Genomic DNA, 4,714 nt, shown 5'->3' with positions numbered 1-4,714 from the left:
GAGTCCAACAAAAAATAATAAATAGGGTTGGGAAGGGGTTCTGGGGAGGCAGGGGCAGTGGGTGCAGCAGATGGGGCGTGCCCTGGGCACAGCCCTGGCCCTGGGCTGCAGGGACAGAGGGCTGGGGGCACAGCCCCTGCTCACAGCTCCCAGCCAGGGGCACGGAGCTCGGGGAGGATGTTTACATGTTAGATCAGCCTTGCTAAAGGCAGAGACCTGAAAATGCACTTTATCACGTGCCCCCCGAATTCTCAGAGCCCCCCCAGGTGCCAGCCTCGCTGCTGCTGCTGGGGGCTGCACAGTCCCAGGCACTGCCCCACGGGCAGGGCCTTCTTTTCTCAACGTGCTCCAAAGGACAAAATCCCAGCCACCCTTTCTGGGGCTGGCTTGGTCTTTGCTCAGCCTACCTCCAGCCAAGGGCAAGGCTGAATCAGGGCCAGGGGGGTTTTGCCTTATATTGTCACTCTCAAAAAAAAAAAAAAAAATAGATGGATTTAAAAAAAAACAACTCTCTTTATTCAGGTTGATTTGTATTTGTTTACCTCGGTGTTGGCGATGACCTGTGCTTTTATGACTCATTTGGAATGGAGGATTGCTGGTGGGTCTGCTTCACAAGAAATTGAAGTGTGACTTGTTGGTGACGAGCAGAGGGCAGGGACGTGACTGATGGCAGCAGTGTGTCAGTGTTGACTTATCAGTCATAAATGTTCTGAGGTTTTCTGGTACACAAGTACCTATATAGTATAACTATATACGGATATACGTGTTTTTAATATACATTTCTGTGTATGCAGATGTATATCTATATAGAAATATATATATATAGGCCACACAATTCCAGACCTCTGAAAACACAGGCAGCTTTAAATAATAAAGTCTTGCACTTTTAGCATATTTGTACATATAAGCTAAAGCCTGGTGGGTGTAATCAGGCTGATTTGACAAACACAATGAGAAGTTACTGTATATATTGTATATAGTCCATGCAAGAAAAAAAAAAGAAGTAAATAAGAAAAAGTCTAGAATTGAGTATAAATCTTGGTTTATTTTATATGATGTTGAGTATAAATACATTTATAAATGTTATTATTCTTAAAAGTATTTTGTAATGGGAAAAAGTAAGTGTCTTATGAAGATGAACAGTTAAAGATTTTATTCTTGTTTTGGAATCTATGTCCCTGCACAGCTCCATTGAATGGGAGCCCACGCATTTTGACAAGCTTTAAACAGATTGTACATAGTATTTAAAAGAAAAAAAAAATAAGAAGAAATAAAATAATACTTGTAGGACCTCCTACACACTCTGTATCTTGTTATTGCCTGGGTGCCGTGGGTGTGTTGGGGCTCAGGGTCTGATCCCTGCTCCCAGCTCCTGTGTCCTGTGCATGGAGAGCTGCAGGCTCAGGACAAGGGCTGGGATTTCTGTGACCACTGCCAGAGGCAAGAGAAGCGAGGCATAAATTAAAAAACCAAGTCATCAGGGTCTGCACATCGAATTTGGATGCACAAAGCAAGTGCCAGGACTCACCAGCTCAGCACTGAAGCCACCCCAGGCTTTATAACAGGTCTCCTCTGGTAATAAATCAGCTGAGAGTCCATTTTCTTCATGCGGGAAAAGAGCAATTCTTTCTTCATATCACTTATTTTATACAGTTTTCACAGAGCTTGTGTAAGACTATGGGCTGGTAGTTTTCTTACTAGTTCATTTTTTGGTCAGAAGGCCCATCACAGCCCTCCCGGGGCTGCTGCATCCCCATTTCACCCCCAAACAAACCCCGCGGGTAGAAAAGCAGAGGGGGAAAAAGCAACACAAATCAATACATTAAAAAACCTCTAAAGAGCACATATAGCAAAAGGGGGGGGAAACACCGAAAACAAATACAGAAAAGGTTAAAAAGGCAGAGAGCGCTTGTGCCTCCTACCTGTTGCCGATGCAGGGGCCGGCCGGCAGAGCCGCCGGGGCTGTTGGAAAGCGGGACTGTGAGGGAACGCCATGGGAACTGGGAGCTCGGTGAGGGAACACCATGGGAACTGGGAGCTCCGGGAGGGAACGCCATGGGAACTGGGAGCTCCGGGAGGGAACGCCATGGGAACTGGGAGCTCGGTGAGGGAACGCCATGGGAACTGGGAGCTCGGTGAGGGAACGCCACGGGAACTGAGAGCTCCGTGAGGGAACGCCACGGGAACTGGGAGCTCGGTGAGGGAACGCCACGGGAACTGGGAGCTCGGTGAGGGAACGCCACGGGAACTGGGAGCTCCGTGAGGGAACGCCACGGGAACTGGGAGCTCCGTGAGGGAACGCCATGGGAACTGAGAGCTCGGTGAGGGAACGCCATGGGAACTGAGAGCTCGGTGAGGGAACGCCATGGGAACCTCCACCTGAGGGAAGGAGCTGTGTTGCAGGAAATCGGGTCGGGTTCCTGCCGTTTGCAGAGCTCGCGCGTTCCGGCTGGAGCTGCGAACCCAGCGGAGCTCGGGGGTTTTCTGGAGGATAAAACTCACCCGTGCGGAGCTGCCGAGGCTATCGCGGCCACCGCCCGCTACCGCCCGCCACCGCGGGCCACCGCAGTTCCCCCGCAGCGGGAGGTGGAACCCCACCGCCTGTGCACACTGTTTCCCGCCGGAACCATTTTACAGAGGCACACGCACCCAGTTCCGTCTCCGGCCTTTTGTTCACACATTGTTTAGACTGGGAACAGTTTCAAAGTGGCTGTAACATTTTTTTAATAGTCTTTTCAACACGAAAAACGGAATTCGAAGGTAACTTTTCCATCGAACAGAAACGGCCCTGCAGACACAGGACATAGTGACCGAGAGGTCTCTGGAGCCCGCGGGGCGGGAGGTTGCCGCAGCAGCTGCTGTCCCTTCAGCAGATTGTCATATTTTTAAACGGATCTCTAATAAAACACCCTGTAGGTAACGATTGTCGCGGTTTTGTCGGCTGAAACTCGCCCTCTCAGCTTTCCAGTATTTTACTCCAATTTTAACATCTCACTCTGCGCGTTACTCCGCGGCCTATTTGCGTAGTTACGCGGGTGCTACGCTCCGTAATTACGCGCGTAATTTCTGCGGAGTGAATTTTCCACCGCGTAGTTTTCGATCTCAAAATTCGTGAGTTTACTCCGCGGTCTTTATGCGTAATTACGCGGATATTACGCTCCGCGGCGCGAATTTTCCACTGTGTAATTTTTAAACTCAATTTAGATTTACCCCTCAGTCCTGTGTGCGTAGTTACGTGGGAGTTACGCTCCGCGGCGCATTACTTCCGAGGCGCGTCATTACTGCGGAGCGAATTTTCAACTGTGTAATTTTTTGATCTCAAAATTCGTGGTTCTCCCCGTGTCTCCGGTTCTTCACACTCCACGCGGGTTTTCAGAGCTCTCTTTTCCCCGGCTCAGTGCCCGCTATGCATTTCTCTGTCCATGCTCACACTCCCCGGGCGGGGCCTTCCCCGGAGCTGCGCTTGTTTCTGGGTTTATTTCTGGGTTTGTTTCTCTCTCTGTTTCTGTGCTTGTTTCTGTTTGTTTCTGTCTTGTCTCTGTGTATTTTGCCCGGCTCGCTGTAGGAGGCGCCTTACCCTGCTTTGTATTCGCTTCTTTAAACTACTTTCACTGCTGTTCGTTCCCGACCTGGTGTATTCCGCCTCCGGAGTCCCGTCTCGGCTTAGCCCGTCTCCTTTTTCCCGTCCCTCGATCGCTTCGGCTCATCGGATGCTGTAATAAGTCAGCTGAGACTCCACTTTCTTCACTCTTTATTCACATCACTCTATAGTTTTCACAGACCTCGTGTGCAGCACCTATTGGCTGGTAGTTTTCTTACTACTTCATTTATTTATTCATTTATATCCGAAGGTGATTTGTGTGCACGTGCTAAGATGCAGGTTGTTTACATTTTCCCTTTATGGACTCTCATGGAACAGATCTTACTGTTCACACAGATGCTTTTATTTTTCAGCCCAAATCCCGGCGGTTGTGTTAACGAACCTTTCACACCAAGATTGTTTTCACATGGGAACCTGCAAATCGCTTAATTACACTTAGAAGCGATGACAGGCTAGCTCTTAATTTAATAATTTAATAGAGCAGACCTGATTTTATGAGACATTTCTTTTATAATTCTTCTACCTGTCTCAGTCTCCATTTTTCCTCCACTTCTGGGAGGCTGCTGTCCCAGCAGAGGCTTTGGTTTGCTCCTTGTTTTTCAAAGCACTGACTAAACATGGCTTTAACACGAGCAACACTCTTGAAGGAACTTCTGCAGCAGGCCAGCCCAAGAAATAATAGTGCCTCCAACACAGGGGAAACAATATTTTATTTAACACCTCATCTGTCTTACAGTACCTCTGCACACACCACAACGTATAAAAGCCAACCTGTCAACACAAACGTGTGCTGCTGTATTGGTAAAGTGACAAAGCTAGAGCAGAAAAGACAGAAAATAGCCTGTTTTTCTGGAAACAAATCTATTTCATTCTGTTTTAGTCCAGATAACAACAGCAACCACAATCAAGAACCTTGTATGGTAGAACTGGATGAGAAACCTCTGATAAAATCAACACACAGCAATTCTTTAGTCACTAGGGTAGTAGCAAACTCTTCTAAAATTACATTATTATTCAGCCATTGGAGTGATGAACAAGTGGCTTGTTTTAGGAATGGATGGAAAACAGAAAGTGATTTTTCCGTATCACATGGCAGCAGCCACTTCCACCTCC

General features: G+C 47.9%; 1 long non-coding RNA gene across 2 annotated transcripts; it reads right to left on the bottom strand.

Moving 5' to 3' along the window:
- Nucleotides 1–1,025: 1,025 nt before the first annotated feature.
- Nucleotides 1,026–3,333, bottom strand: LOC136370566 (uncharacterized). Of its 2 annotated transcripts, none has more exons than XR_010745200.1 (2): nt 3,264–3,333; nt 1,026–3,157 (listed from the first exon to the last, which is right to left on the bottom strand). It is a non-coding gene; the product is annotated as an uncharacterized lncRNA (long non-coding RNA). The 2 variants fall into 2 exon arrangements; XR_010745201.1 differs by having other exon boundaries at nt 1,026–3,043; nt 3,264–3,298.
- Nucleotides 3,334–4,714: the final 1,381 nt, after the last annotated feature.

Source organism: Sylvia atricapilla, chromosome 21 (assembly GCF_009819655.1).
Source record: "Sylvia atricapilla isolate bSylAtr1 chromosome 21, bSylAtr1.pri, whole genome shotgun sequence".
In the NCBI taxonomy this organism is placed as follows: domain Eukaryota; kingdom Metazoa; phylum Chordata; class Aves; order Passeriformes; family Sylviidae; genus Sylvia; species Sylvia atricapilla.
This window is presented reverse-complemented; position numbering and strand designations above follow the sequence as displayed.